The sequence below is a fragment of the Rana temporaria genome, chromosome 4 (genome assembly GCF_905171775.1).
Source record: "Rana temporaria chromosome 4, aRanTem1.1, whole genome shotgun sequence".
NCBI classification, from domain to species: domain Eukaryota; kingdom Metazoa; phylum Chordata; class Amphibia; order Anura; family Ranidae; genus Rana; species Rana temporaria.
This window is the reverse complement of record NC_053492.1, coordinates 205,655,082-205,671,660: the sequence shown is the minus strand read 5'-3', so window position 1 is coordinate 205,671,660 and position 16,579 is coordinate 205,655,082. Positions and strand designations below refer to the sequence as shown.

The 16,579-nt window shown below is 48.0% G+C and overlaps 1 protein-coding gene across 2 annotated transcripts in view; it reads left to right on the top strand.

Moving 5' to 3' along the window:
• The window catches only part of ECE2 (endothelin converting enzyme 2), a 103,694-nt gene that overhangs the window by 38,804 nt on the left and 48,311 nt on the right, over positions 1-16,579 (top strand). The window lies entirely within an intron of this gene.

Below are 16,579 nucleotides of genomic sequence, written 5' to 3'. Positions count from 1 at the left end.
TCACCAGGGTCACTCTCTCCCCTCCTCCAGGCCCGCAAGACTCAGCGGCAGCCAGGGGGACAACCCAGGAGACCGTGACTGTGGGCGAGCGTCTGTCGGCCAGTGTGGTGAAGGACAATGCCCGGCAGACCCGCATTCTTGGAAAAATTCTGGAAAAACTGACGCAGATGGAGCACAGCCAGGGTGAAATGATGGAGGCACTCGGTGATGTGGCCACCAACTCAACGGCGGTCATAACATGTTTGAATGACATACAGACCGCCACAACGCGCGTGGCCCATGAGCTGAGTGCCCTGACCCAGGCTGTGCAGGACAATACAAGGTCTGGCCAGGCCAATGCGGCTGCCCTCATTGCCTGTCTCACTCGCATTGCAGGGGCCATGGAGGGCAGGCCAGCAGGGGCGGCTCCTCCTTCCCCAGCTCAACCCCCCCAGGAGGCTCCTCCTTCCCCAGCTCAACCCCCCCAGGAGGCTCCTCCTTCCCCAGCTCAACCCCCCCAGGAGGCTCCTCCTTCCCCAGCTCAACACCCCCCCAATGGACATCCTCCGCGACGGCGTGGCCGTGGCCGTGGCCGTGCCTCTGCCCGTGCCCGTGCCCCTGCCCGTGCCACTGCCCGTGCCCCTGCCCGTGCCCCTGCCCAGCCAAGGCGTAGCAATCGCCGCCGCTAATAAATTTGCTGGGATACTTTTTTTTTTTTGTTTATGCATTTTTTTTTTTTTTAAATTTGGTCTTCTGTACTTATGATTTGGTTTATGTGTGTGAATGATGTGTGAATGTGGGGGGGTGGCATTCCTAAGAAATTAAGGTTGTCACCCTCAGTTTTGGTGGAGAAGGGATCCCCAGGACCAGGGAGAAGTGCAATCCCAGGTTCCTGAATGGTGTATGAATGCACAGTGACATAATTGGAGCCGTGGCGTGGCGTTACTGCTCCCAAGTCCCAAGGGGGGGGGGGGGACTTGGATCTAATCCAATTCGATGTGCATGTGATGTGTCTGTGCAAGGAACCACAGTGGTGTGCATTCATGCATTATCATTGTGACTTTATTGATGTGCATTTACAGTGAAAAAATACATACTTATTGTGACATTAATCATGTGCATTTACAGTGAAAAAATACATACTTATTGTGACATTAATCATGTACATTTACTGGGAAAAAATGCCTTCTGCAAGGCGTCTCCTAGCTGTTGTGCCCTCAGCAGACCGGGTAGAGTTGGTTGGGATAGTATTGCCTGGGTCAGGGGTCAGGTCATTACATAAGTCAATATGCAGTCCCCTTCTGAGGGCAAAGTTATGGAGTATGCAACATGCCCCAATTATTTGACACACAAAGTCAGGGGAATACAGCAGGGTACCCCCAGACTTATCCAGGCATCTGAAGCGGGACTTCAGAAGCCCAAAGGTCCGTTCAACCACTCCCCGGGTTCGTATGTGCGCCTGGTTGTAGCGTTGCTCTCCTGGGGTTTGGGGGTTCCTGAATGGGGTCATTAGATGAGGTCCCAAGGCATATCCTGAGTCACCTGTAAGGGAAAAGACAGGAGGATATTAGTCATGCATGTGCCCCTTGTGATGTCAGCATCATGGGGGGGACATACCTGACACACATGTCACTCACCAATCAGCCAGCTGTCTCCATACATGTTCTGGTCAAAATCTCTTGAGATCTGTGTCTGCCGGTAAATGTAACTATCATGGCAGGATCCAGGAAATTTAGCACAGACGTGCCAGATGAGGCCATGGGCATCGACGATGACTTGCACATTAATGGAATGCCAGCCTTTACGATTCCGGAACATGTGCTCAGTATCATGGGGTGGTTGTAGTGCCACATGGGTACAATCAATGGCCCCGATGGTGCGTGGAAATCTGGCAATGTTGTAAAAGTCGGTCATTGACTTTAAACGCTGATCCTCCTGGGTGGGTTTCTGAAACTGATTTCCCATGCGCAGCAGGATTGCAGGGACCACTTGGTGCACACACCTGCTGATGGAGGATTGTGCCATCCCAGCCACGCCTCCACTTGTGCGTTGGAATGAGCCAGTGGCCAGAAAATGCAAAGTGGCCAGTACTTTGGTGAGTGGCTGCAGGGCATGGGAGCGTTGGGTTGGGCTGGTAAGATCATCCTGAAGTATTGTTGTTAATTCCAGGATGGCCTCACGGGTAAATCTGTAGTTGCGGTAAACTTCACAAGCAGGCATGCCAAACAAATCTTGCCGTGGGCGGTAGACCCTCTCCTGTGCCCTCATCCTCCTCCTCTGTGCCCTCCTCCTTCTTTGTGTCTCTATATCAACTAATGCAGCTAGTATCATTGCTGGTCCTGGCATTTTGGCAGAGAGATTTCAGTCCTGAACGTGTGTGTGCTGAGCTCTTCCTGAATGGTGTTGCTTCAGCAGACATTCAGACGGCATGTGTAAAATTAGGGCTGCTTTTATAATGTGTAAAATCCCACCAAAAAACTAACAGGTGCGCACAGGGCGTAATCTACGGCGCACACACTTAATTCTGTGGATCGCCCTATCTCCCTCATTTGCATCTTTGCCTATCAAATAAAGCGGCGTGCCTAGCGTAATTTGCGCACGAGAATGCGCCGGCGTAATATTTTTAGGTAGGACGGAAAAGCCCGAATTTCAGGCGCTTCTCGTTTTGAGGATCGGGCGCAAAGATACACGCCGTGTAAATTTAGAAAAATCGAGTTAAGTCGGCGTATCTCTTTTGTGGATCTGGCCCAAAGACTATAGTTGTAGTCCGGACTTTCACGCATGCTCCTTTACCTCCCCAGTGGGCAGCATTCAGCAGAAGTGATGATAGATATGACCTCAGGGAGACCTGATATACATATGAATGCCGTGGTCCACATCTATTTACATATCAATGCCATGGTTCACAACTATTTACATATTAATGCCGCCACTATTTACATATCCATGTAGGTTATTTACATGTAAACACAGGGTCTGGAGGTGAGTCATCTGTACACTGCAATAGGGCAATAGGACATCTTAGGGAATCTAAACTGGGATAGTTGGCAAGTATGAGGCAGCTGCTTTGGACCCCACAACAATGATGGGGTCCAGGGCAGCTCCCCCTTTTGCCCTGCCTTAAAAACAGTCCTGGGACTTACACCCCACCTCTTACTTCACCCAGTAGCTCAGGATGCCAGGCTTCAAGGCCCACTGCTTGTAACAAATATTATATTATCCCAGAACTTTGTAACCGCTCACCATTGATTTTAAAACATGGACAGCTTTTGAAAACAGGTGCCATTGTGGTGACTCTCTGTGGAGCGATATCCCAGAATTATATAAACAATTTGTTAATCTCAGCGGTATTGTCCCACATGCATGCATGGGAAAAGGACCTGGGAACGGAGATAGATAAGGGAAACTTGAGGGATTGGTCAATCAGAACTTATTAAACCATTATGAATGACTCACTTATAGAAGTTACTTATAGAAGCTACACTTATAGAAGCTACAAGGTACTCTCTCGATGGTACTTGGTACCTGAGTGTCTATCAAAAATGTACCCGGGTTCACCACTCTGTTTCTGTGGGTGTGGACAGGTGGGCTTGATGTACCACACATGGTGGTTGCGTAATAAAGTAAAGCATTCTTGGACAAGAATTCATACCCTGATATACTCAGTGACTATGATAAGTACAGTTAAAACACCAGAGTTATGAATCAGTTGAAGGGGTTCTTAGACACCCCCAGACCTTAATCCATTTAATGTTTTTGGAGGCAAAAATAGCAATCGCAACTGCCTGCAGGAGCCCAGTGGTTTAACTGGTGGTTGATGAAGCTTATGACTAACGAAAAGATGGTTAGCATTTTGTGAGATACTTCTTCACAGTTCAAGAAAGTTTGAAACCCATGGATATCTTCAATCTACTTAATGATTGTCAGAGTGGAAAGGACATTTGGACTGGCTGTGGCTTTTTCTCCATTATTCTCTTTTTTCTCTTTCCTTCTTTTTATTATTGACTGATGATGTCTTATTTGCCTTTCAATGGATAAAAGCCATCTTCTGTAATGATGCCTATCACTGTTACATTCATTTAATGTGCCTTGGTGAGCATATTACTTTACAAGTTTTGGACTTGTCCTTACCTGATTGAGATACTTACCGTATTTATCGGCGTATAACACGCACAGGCGTATAACACGCACCCTAACTTTAAGAGGGAAGTTTCAGGAAAAAAACTTTCCACAGCCCCCTGCGTATAACACGCAGGCACAGTTTACCCTCTATTTTCAGGGTAAAAAAGTGAGGGCCAGATTCATGTACAAATCCGGCGGCGTAACGTATCCCATTTACATTACACCGCCGCAAGTTTTCAGCGCAAGTGCTTGATTCACAAAGCACTTGCCTGTAAACTTGCGGCGGCGTAGCGTAAATCCGTCCGGCGCAAGCCCGCCTAATTCAAATGGGGCGTGTATCATTTAAATTAGGCGCGTTCCCACGCCAAACGTACTGCGCATGCTCCGTTTTGTAATTTCCCCCTTGTGCTTTGCGCGAAATGACGTTGCACCGACGTAATTTTTTGAACGGCGACGTGCGTTACGTCCTTTCCTATTCCCGGACGACTTACGCAAAAAAAAAATTCAAAATTCGACACGGGAACGACGGCCATACTTTAACATGGCTGGTCTAAATATAAGCCATTGAAATAGCATCCGTAACTTTACGACAGGAAAAGCCGACGTAAGAGAATGCGACGAGCGCGCGTAGCTTCGTGGATCGCCGTAAACAGCTAATTAGCATACCCGACGTGGAAAACGACGCAACCCACCCAGCGAATGCCGAAGTATTGCATCCTAAGATCCGAAGGCGTACGAAGCCGTACGCCTGTCGGATCTTACCAAATGCCGTCATATCTTGGTTTGAGAATTCAAACTAAAGATATGACGCGGGAAATGTGAAAATACGCCGGCATATCAGTAGATACGCCGGCGTATTTCATCTGTGAATCTGGCCCTGAGTGTTTTACGCCAACAAATACAGTACATTTTGTACCTATCTTAATCAAACCCAGTGACATTTCTGACTTATATATTGACTTACTTATTTGTTATCAAGGACTTTTTCATTTGCCTGTCTGTCATCTATCCCGCCTGTGAGGTGAACCTTGATTTTAACCCGTGCTTGAATAATGGCTACACGATTGTTATGGTATTTTGTAACCTTTAATAAAAATATTGAAACAGGAAACAGCACAAAATGGAAAGGGCCTTTGAATTCCAAAAAAAAGCTCTTTCCAATTGAATTTCTGAAAGAAATAAGAAGCCAAAGGATAATTCAGCCCACCAGTGGCTACCAAAATCGACATATCAGTTTTGGGTGGATAAATAAATTAAAATTAAAATATATATTATTAACATATATTAACACTACGTCTCGGTACCCAAAGATTAGAACGACATCATAAAAATATATAAAGTTTTATTTATCCATAGTTAAAAACAAAGACACATGTCATCATGCGTCATGTATAACAATTAGAGAAACAATACAAATATTTTTAGTACTATTCCAAGCTGAATAGTATTCCAACTGCCAATAAGATGCAGTTACTCTTCTTTTGATGGGTCCTTGAGATGTTTTGCGTTGAAAAAAAAAACACTTCTTCAGGAGGAATTATAGACACTTCTATAACACTACAATAAAATATCAAAGGAATTTAATGATGGGTAAAAAATATTATACAAGAGGGAAAAGGAAAAAAGAACTTTGGTTGCTTATCCAAAAGAGCAGGTAAACAGATGCAGCAAAGATAGTAGAGGCCTGAAGGCACCTGGGAGGGGGGTGGGGTAGAGGCCCAAAGGCACCTGGGGCAGAGCTAGTTAAACCAGTGGTTCTCATTGTACCACAACAGGACAAAGGGGAGAGGGAAATAAAAAAAGAAAAGGGGAAAAAAAGGGGGGGGGAAGGGGAGCTAGAAGGTAGGAAAGGAGGCAAAGAGGAGGGAAAAAGGGGGAGGGGTAAAAAGGAACAAGGGAAGGGCCAAGAAGGGTGGGGGATATAGAAGGGGGGCATAGAATTGAGGATAAGAGGGAAGGAAGAGAGAGGGAAAGAATGGGAGAGGGAAAAATAGGGGGGGGGGGAGAAACGGAGGGGGAGGAAAAAGGGAGGGAGGGGTACCTGGGCGAGAAAGGGAAAAAAGGAGGAGGGTAGAAAACAAAGGGGTAATGAAGGGAATGGGGGAAAGTAGGAAGAGGTAAGAGAGGAAAGGAATGAAAAGGAGAGGAAAAAAAGTAGAATAAAGGGAAATGAGGGGGGAGGTGGGAAGGCAGGAAGGCAAGAAGGGAGTAAAGAAGGGAGGGGAGTGAATAAAAATGTAGGGCAGCACAGTGGTGTAGTGATTAGCACTCTCGCCTAGCAGTAAAAAGGGCTGCTGGTTCGAATCCCGACCACGACACTACCTGCCTAGAGTTTGCATGTTCTCCCTGTGCCTGCGTGGGTTTCCTCCGGGTACTCTGGTTTCCTCCCACACTCCAAAGACATGCTGGTAGGGTAATTGGCTTCTGCCTAAATTGGCCCTAGTATATGAATGCGAGTTAGGGACCTTAGATTGTAAGCTCCTTGAGGGTAGGGACAGATGTGAATGTACAATGTATATGTAAAGCGCTGCGTAAATTGACGGCGCTATATAAGTGTCTAAATAATAATAATAATAATAAAGAACCAGTTGCCACAAACAATGATTAGTGGCAAACTAAACTGAAAAAAACCTGGTTGAAGATAATTTAATCCTGGGAGGAATGAGACCATTCAGCCCAATTACTGGACATGCACTCAGTAAGCAGCAAAAAAGCAAGAGGATTTCTCACAATAGTGGCACAAGGAAATAGGAACATAAAGGTAGATAATGCTGTCCAACAGGGGTCAAGTCCTGGGGAAAAAAGTGTGGGAACTCCCACCCAAGATCCACTCCCCCACCAAAAAAATAAAAAATGATACGCTCATATGCATAATTACTAAACCTCATGTTTTTTTTTTCAATCCACTGTACCTTTGTAATCCTTTATGTTACTGGCTGCATGTTTTTTTTATATGGATTCATCGGGTAGTGTGCGGGTATTCCATCACTTCCTCGATGTCGCAATGTCTCCTGGGAGCTTTTGTCACTGTTCCCAGGAGACATTGCGGAGGTCTGCCGCGAGTTATCGCGGGATTTAGAAAGAACTTGCTTAAAGTGGAGTTCCACCCATAAATATAACATTACATCAGTAGTTTTAAAAAAATGTCATTAGTCCTTTACGAATTTTTTTTTTTTTTTTAGATGCTTTCAAAGTGTTGTTGCTAGGCAGAATAGTTAATCTTCCCACTTCCTGCACCTAGGTGCTTAATGCTTCCTAACCTACACCGCACAGACTCCTGGGAATGTAGTGGGTGTAACTTTTCAGGAGTCTGTGCATTCCCCAGTCTCAAAGAATCATGTGACTTGGACAGCACAGGTGCTGAAACCTGATCTGACACTGCTTGTGCAGCACTGAGCATGTGCGAGATTTGCAAGGCTGAAATCCAGGAAGTCATACAGTCTGGCTTCATGATGCCCACACTTAAGATGGCCCCAGTCAATTTCTATTTTATAAAGTGTCTAAATGCTGTAAAAACCTAACAAAACGGACCTTAATTTACAGACTAACTTTACTAGAATACATTAAGCTTGTGTATTACAGGGGTATTTATATTTAAAAAGTGAAATTGTGGCCGGAACTCCGCTTTAAAGTTCTTGATAAATCCTGCGATAACTCGCGACAGACCTCCGCAATGTCTCCTGGGAACAATGACAAAAGCTCCCAGGAGACATTGCGGCATCGAGGAAGTGACGAAATACCCGCACACTACACGATGAATCCATATACAGGAAGCGGCCAGTAACATAAAGGATTACTAAGGTTCGCCTGCCCCTGACAGTGACTCGAGCTGGGCATCGTCGCTTAGTGAAGGATTGGCTCGGGCGGCTCGGCTGCTCTAGTCCTGCAAAGGGAACTGCGTTCCTGCTGTGAAAAAAGTGCAGGGACGCCGTTCCCACGCGTTCCCGCAGGACTTGAGCCCTGCTGTCCAACCAGTAATGAAGAGAGGTGCCCTAGGACAATATTAATGGTTAAGCTGTTAATGTTAATGGTTATCCCCTCCTTAAAGATTTTGCAAGTATAGAAAAATAGATATTGCTCTCTCAGACTCTCAGAAATTCACCCAGTTTCTAAGACCTATTCTGGGATGACAACACACAGCTTTTTTGTGGACTAAGTGTTGTCAGCTTTCCCTGTTGTTTCTTGCTAAACTTTTTAGCCATTCCCACTCTCAGATCTCTACAACATAATCATTCTGTTGTCCAAGATAAGAACCAGGGAGACTCATGCCCCGTACACACGATCAGAAATTCCTACAGCAAAAGTCTGATGATTGCTTTTGAATGGAAATTCCGACCGGGTGTATGCTCCATCAGACTTCAGTCGAAATTACCGCCAACAAAAGATTGAGAGCTGGTTCTCAAATTTTCAGACAGAAAAAAATCCTATCGGAAAATCCAATAGTCTGTCGCAATTCCACCGTGTAAAATTCCGCCGCATGCTCGGAAACAATTTGACGCATGCTCGGAAGCATTGAACTTAATTTTCTCGGCTCGTCATAGTGTTGTGCGTCACCACGTTCTTGGTGGTCGAAAGTTCAGAGAACTTTTGTGTGACCGTGTGTATGCAAGCCAAGCTTGAGCGGAATTCCGATCGTGTGTACGCGGCATCATACTTTTATGAGATAGCTACTGAAAAGAGAGACACGTGTGCTGCTGGCCTGGAGAATGTGTGACATCAGAGGTTGGAGTGTTTTGAAGGACATTCTGGAAGGAGGAGAGATCCATTAGAGCACTTTCTGGAAGAAGGCAGCAGACTTTAGAGAGACACCATAATGGATTCTTCCTGTAAAAATCCTGTTTGCTCATTGCACAGAGAAGGTAGAGCAGATTCCATCTGTTTTTCTGAAGACTGGGGATAGCTGACTGCTGGAATCTAAGCACCATATGGTCTTCACAAGCAAGTGCTGTGCTACAGCGACTGTCTCTCAGACTTCAAGAATCGCCATACTTTGCTGCAATTCTGAACTGCTTTGTCTTCCAACTATCTGCTCACCTCAACAGAAGCTAGTGTGAAAAACTATATTCCATAGTCAAGGAAAGTCTGTAATCTAAATGCAGAAGATAAATCCAGATACAATAATTGCTTTATATTACCGTGTTTCCCCAAAAATAAGCCCGGGTCTTATATTAATTTTGGCAACAAAAGACACAGTAGGGCTTATTTTCGGGGTAGGTCTTACCATGTAATGTGATGTTTTCTCTCCGCCACTCTCTCCCTGCCCGTCAGGACTCCCCAGTGTGAAGTGAGTTAAAATGCTTGTAAAATCCTATAATCCACTCTATTACAGTATTATATAATGTACAATGTGTGTACTTCTGTAATATAACTGTGCCAAATACCTTTGTTATAACGCTGCTCTGCGCTTCTGTGACCCGCCTGAGCTCTCTTCCCCGCAATTATATTACAGAAACACACACATTATACATTATAAACTTCTGTAATAGAGTAGATTATAGGATTTTAAAAGCATTTTAAACTAGGGCTTATTTTTGGGGTAGGGCTTATATTGCAGCCTTCCTGGAAAATAACACTAGGTCTTATTTTCGGGGTAGGTCTTATTTTCGGGGAAACAGGGTAGTGTCTGCTTAATAAAGTAAACTGTCTGCAAGTGAGATCATCTTAAAGGGACTGCACATCTGTTGCTTCTTCAGTGTGTATTATCTTAAGGAGACAATACATTTGTTTCTACCTTGTTGTCGTGGAAAGAAATCTGTTGCTGTGCAATTGATCAAGGCAGGGCCGTCTTTAATATTGATTGGACCCTGGGCAAAACATTTCTTGGCCCCCACCATGCAATTTCGCTCTCCACGTGCTCCGAGACATACAATAAATATCAGCTAGACTTAAAATCAGTTTACTGTATCGGATCAGGCAGCGATTGCGATTGGTTGCCAGAGGTTACAGCATATCATTACCACTTACTAACTGGTTGCTAGAGGTTACAGCACATGATTTCTGCTTGTTGATTGGTTGCTAGAGATTACTGTACAGTAATACTGCTCACGTATTGGTTGCTAGAGGTTACAGCACATCATCTCCTCACTGCAGAGGGGCATAATATACATATGAATGCCGCATTTATTTACATATTAATGCCACCTCTTGCCGCTATTTACATAGTTCCCGTTATTTGCATAAGATTGATGGTTATTTACATGCAAACACAGGGTCTGAAGGGGAGTCATCTGTACACAACAATAGGGCAGAACTGGGCAGCATTAGTTGCAGCACTTTCCACTGAGATATCGGGACACAGCACAGGACTAAAACTTCAAGGGACAAGGGAATTTAAACTAGGATAGTTGGCAAGTATGAGGCAGCTGCTTTGGGCCCCACAACAATGATGGTTCCCAGCGCAGCTGCCCCTTTTGCCCTGCCTTAAAGATGGCCCTGGATCAGGGCCAAAGACAGGTCCATGAGCTCACCAATGGACAAGTTTTGGATTTAAATTATAGTTAGCTTAGCCAGATGGGGGAAGTGAACTGCTATATCCCACGTGTTGATGTTCTAATGTCAGTACTATGATTCCATTTTAATTGTTTAGCTTGTTGCCCTATTTGCATTAACGATTTCACATATTTTCAGTGTGCAGATACTGCTGATAGTAGGACACACAATCACAAAATATTACCCAATTGTTTAAAAAAATAAAAAATAAAATCATATTGCAACAACTAAATAGATACGCAACATGTGAATTCTTAAAGTGTTACACCAAAATATATTTTGTATATACATAGGTCCATGCTTAAAAGTACTTATTTGCCCCTGCAGGGGCGGCGCTTGTCCCGGGTGATATCTGACCCTGGAGGACACTAATTCGAACCGCTCAAGTTTGTTTATTGCTGGGCCTGCCCTGAGGATGTGCCTTATAATTGTCATGGTCTTACCTCTCTCCTGTCTCCTTCGTTTGACATGTGCTGGCGGCCATCTTGGTTTCTAGGTCTCTTGTAGCCTCCCACCCTGCGGCTCCTCCTTCCCACTGGGAGGAGCTGGATACCTGGCTCACATATATAGGAGGTCTGTGACTTCAGTTCCTTGCTTGGTCCTCCTGTGTGCACATGCTTCTAAGACTGCTGCTGCTTCTGGTTCTGATCCTGGCTTCGTCTGACTTCTCTGCTGGTTCCTGATCCTGGTCTCGTCTGACTTCCCTGCTGGTTCCTGATCCTGGCTTCGTCTGACTTCTCTGCTGGTTCCTGATCCTGGCTTCGTCTGACTACCCTTCTGGTTCCTGACCTCTGGTTTCACCATCCGTTGGACTTTTGCTTTACAGCTTGATTTTCAATAAAGCCTTCTTATTTTCACTTATCTCTTGTTGTACGTCTGGTTCATGGTTCCGTAACATTAGGACCAAGCCATGAATTTTGACGGTACAGAGCCATCCTCGCTACCCACGCTGGTTGCCAGACTTGTTCAGCTGGAGTCCCTGATGAGTCAGTTCGCCGTGGCGTTGCAGACCCTGCTTGAACGCACGGCTCATTTCGCTCCCGTTGCCGATGGGTCGGTCGTCGCTCCTGGGCCCGCTCCTACGGCCGATCCGACTGTTGCGCCAGAGTCTACCTCGACACCTGTTGTTGCGCCTGCGGTGTTTCGGGGTATGTCCGGTTCTGCCCCCCTTCCACAGCGATTTGGGGGAGAGCCAACTCAGTGCCGAGGTTTCCTTAACCAAGTGGGCATTTATTTCGAGTTGCTGCCACATGCCTTTCCCACTGAGAGATCAAAGGTGGGGTTCTTGATCTCGCTGCTCTCGGACAAGGCCTTGGCCTGGGCCAGTCCTTTATGGGAGAACAACAATCCGGTGGTTGCCGAGTTTTCCGGTTTTGTTGCTTCTCTTCGGAAGGTATTCGATGTGCCGGCTCGCGCCGCCTCTGCTGCGAAGCTCCTTATGTCCGTCAGACAGGGTTCACGATCCGTAGCCGAATACGCCATTGAGTTTCGTACCCTGGCAGCAGAGGTAGGTTGGAATAATGAGGCCCTGGTCGCTGCTTTCTCTCATGGTCTCTCGGATGCCTTGAAGGATGAGGTTGCAGCTAAGGATCTACCAGTGGAGCTCGAGGCTCTTATTTCTTTCCTGATTTTGATTGACACCAGACTCAGGGAGAGACCTTCCTTTAAGGTGAGCCTGCGGAGGCCTCCTAACAGTTTGGCGCCTACGTTTGCTGTCCCACCCGTGCCCTCCCTCTCCTCCCACGCCTCCTGGTGTTGACTTGTCTGGGGGTGAACCCTCGCAGCTGGGGTTTGCTCGCTTGTCCGAGGGGGAGAGGGTACTCCGGAGACGCGAGGGCCGATGCATGTACTGTGGTCTCGATGGGCATTTTCGGTTGGCATGTCCGAACCGTCCGGGAAACGCTCGCACCTGAGATCCTGTCGGGGGCAGATCTTGGGTGGAGTCTCCTCGTCCCCGGTTTCCCGTGTTGATAAACCACTGATCACTGTTGTCCTCTCCTGGGTCGGGGGCTCGGTGACGACCCAGGCGTTGGTGGACTCTGGTGCTGGTGGTTTTTTCATTGATAGTGAGTTCGCTGCCGCCAATTCCATTCCTCTACAGGCTCGAGGTTCCCCGCTGGCTCTAGAGGCGATAGACGGCAGACCCCTCCAACCGTCACACGTGACTCATGAGACCCTTCCAGTGGGGGTAGCCATTGGTGCCGCTCACAGAGAGTCGGTCTGCTTCCAAGTTATTTCGTCTCCACACTACTCGGTGGTCTTGGGGTACCCCTGGCTCCAGAAGCATAATCCGACTTTTGACTGGAGATCGGCCGAGATCCTCTCATGGTCACCACAGTGTGGGGCTAAGTGCATCCATGGGTCTGTCAAGTTGCTGTGTACTTCCTCGGACTCTCTGTTGCCTCCTGAATACGAGGAGTACCGGGATGTATTCGATAAGGTACGCGCAGTTGCCCTACCTCCGCACCGCCCATATGATTGTGCCATTGAGTTACAACCTGGTGCCGTTCCTCCTCGCGGCAAGGTCTATCCACTGTCGGTTGCGGAGAATGAGGCCATGGAGGAGTACGTGATGGAGGCGCTGTCCCGTGGTCACATTCGCAAATCCTCGTCCCCGGCAGGGGCTGGATTTTTCTTTGTGAAAAAGAAGGGCGGTGAGTTGAGGCCTTGTATCGATTACAGGGGTCTCAATCGCATCACGATCAAGAACGCTTACCCGATACCCTTGATTTCCGAGCTGTTCGATCGCCTTAAAGGGGCCACGGTCTTTACCAAACTCGACCTGAGGGCGGCATATAACCTGGTAAGGATCAAGGCGGGTGATGAGTGGAAGACCGCCTTTAACACCAGGACCGGTCATTATGAATCCTTGGTTATGCCCTTTGGGTTGTGCAATGCGCCCGCAGTCTTTCAGGAATTCATCAACGATGTTTTCCGTGACCTGTTGCAGCAGTGTGTGGTGGTCTATTTGGATGACATCTTGGTATATTCTGAATCCAGGGAGGCCCACATTCTGGATGTCAAACGAGTGTTGCAACGGTTACGAGAGAACAAGCTGTTCGGTAAGCTTGAGAAATGCGAATTTCACCGATCCCAGGTAACCTTCCTAGGTTACATCATTTCCGCTGAGGGGTTCTCCATGGATCCTGAGAAGGTTTCGGCTGTCTTACAGTGGCCTCAGCCCAGTGGTCTTCGTTCCTTGCAGCGTTTTTTGGGCTTCGCCAATTATTATCGGAAGTTCATCAGGGACTTCTCCATGCTGGCCAAGCCTCTCACGGATCTGACCAGGAAGGGCAGTAATTCCCAGGTCTGGCCGCTCGAGGCCATCCGGGCTTTTGAGGCCCTAAAATCCGCCTTTGTGTCAGCTCCGATTCTGTCTCATCCCAACCCTGGGTTGCCCTTTGTCCTCGAGGTGGACGCGTCCGAGACGGGAGTAGGCGCCCTTCTGTCTCAGCGTAGGACACCAGAGGGTCCGCTGCTTCCTTGTGGGTTTTACTCCCGGAAACTGTCACCCGCGGAGTGCAACTATCAGATTGGTGACAGGGAGTTATTGGCCATAGTGCAGGCTCTCAAAGAGTGGAGGCACTTGCTCGAGGGCTCGGTGGTTCCGGTTCTCATCCTGACGGACCACAAGAATCTGACCTACCTTTCTGAGGCCAAGAGATTGACACCACGTCAGGCCAGATGGGCTCTGTTCTTGTCACGTTTTAATTACGTGGTCTCCTACCTACCTGGTTCCAAGAACATCAGGGCGGATGCCTTATCACGGCAGTACTCCGAGCTGTCCAGGGAGGAATCTATACCGACTTCGGTCATACCTCCGAATCAGATCCTGGCCGCCATTCGCACCAGCCTGACCTCTCCCCTTGGTGTGCAGATTTTGGCGGCTCAGTCTGGTGCTCCCTCTGGGACACCCAACGGCAGATGTTTTGTGCCTGAGGAGTTGCGCACTCGGTTGTTGCGAACCTACCATAACTCCAAGACCGCGGGGCATCCTGGTAAGAATCAGCTGTCCTGGGCTGTTTCACGTCTGTTCTGGTGGCCTTCCCTACGTTCCGACATCGCCGCATATGTAGCGGCATGCTCCGTTTGTGCCCAAAGTAAGTCCCCTCGGCACCTTCCGTTGGGCCTGCTGCAACCCATAGCCACCGGGGAGCGCCCATGGTCACACCTGGGGATGGATTTCATTGTGGACCTCCCTGCATCCCGAGGCCATACGGTCATTCTCACGATTGTGGATCGGTTTTCCAAAATGTGCCACTGTGTTCCTCTCAAGAAGTTACCCTCTGCACAAGAGTTGGCCATGATTTTTGCCCGGGAGGTCTTCCGGTTGCACGGTTTGCCCAAAGAGATAGTGTCGGATCGGGGGAGTCAGTTTGTGTCCAGGTTCTGGCGCGCCTTTTGCTCCCAGTTGGGGATTCATCTCTCCTTCTCCTCGGCCTACCACCCTCAGTCCAATGGGGCCGCAGAACGATCCAATCAGGCCTTGGAGCAATTCCTTCGTTGCTATGTCTCCGATCACCAGGACAATTGGGTTGACCTCCTGCCTTGGGCTGAGTTTGCCAGGAACACGGCTGTGAACTCTTCCTCTGGGACGTCTCCCTTCATGGCCAATTATGGGTTCCAACCTGCCGTGTTACCGGAGGCATTCCCTCCCCAGGATATTCCGGCTGTGGAGGATCACCTTTCTGCTCTACGTGCTTCTTGGGTACAGATCCAGAGGTCCCTTGAGGTCTCTGCGCAGCGCCAGAAACTCCAGGCTGATCGCAGACGAGCGCCTGCTCCTTCCTACCAGGTCGGAGACCGTGTATGGTTGTCCACCCGCAACCTCAACCTTCGAGTGCCCACTCCCAAGCTGGCTCCTCGCTTTGTTGGTCCCTTCCGAGTGCTTCGCAGGGTAAACCCGGTAGCCTATGCCCTTGCGCTTCCACCTGGCATGCGGATCTCCAACGTGTTTCATGTCTCCCTGTTGAAGCCACTGGTGTGCAATCGCTTCACTTCCTCGGTTCCTCGGCCTCGTCCGGTCCAAGTGGGCAATCACGAGGAGTATGAGGTGAGCAATATCCTGGACTCACGCCTGGTCCGCGGTCGGGTGCAGTTTTTAGTCCACTGGCGTGGTTATGGTCCTGAGGAGCATTCCTGGGTTCCCTCCGCAGATGTCCATGCTCCTGCCTTGCTCCGAGCCTTCCACGCACGCTTCCCTCAGAAACCGTTTTTTGCACCGCGGAGGAGGGGCCCTTGAGGGGGAGGTACTGTCATGGTCTTACCTCTCTCCTGTCTCCTTCGTTTGACATGTGCTGGCGGCCATCTTGGTTTCTAGGTCTCTTGTAGCCTCCCACCCTGCGGCTCCTCCTTCCCACTGGGAGGAGCTGGATACCTGGCTCACATATATAGGAGGTCTGTGACTTCAGTTCCTTGCTTGGTCCTCCTGTGTGCACATGCTTCTAAGACTGCTGCTGCTTCTGGTTCTGATCCTGGCTTCGTCTGACTTCTCTGCTGGTTCCTGATCCTGGTCTCGTCTGACTTCCCTGCTGGTTCCTGATCCTGGCTTCGTCTGACTTCTCTGCTGGTTCCTGATCCTGGCTTCGTCTGACTACCCTTCTGGTTCCTGACCTCTGGTTTCACCATCCGTTGGACTTTTGCTTTACAGCTTGATTTTCAATAAAGCCTTCTTATTTTCACTTATCTCTTGTTGTACGTCTGGTTCATGGTTCCGTAACAATAATGTTTGTTTTTGCCACTTGGGCCGCAGTATGCTGCTCCTGCGGGATCACTGTCATTTTGTTAAACACACTTTGTAAATGTAAAGTATGATCTTGTACACTTGGAAATTCTTTAATAAACACCATTGAAACCAAAAAATACTTATTTGTAACTATATGCTGTTGTATTTTCATTTCTTCCTTAGCTGATAAATACCTGCTGATCCCCTTATTTTCTCTTTCAATCTGGCCACGCTAAGGACGGAAGCAGATCAGTCCTAGCATGG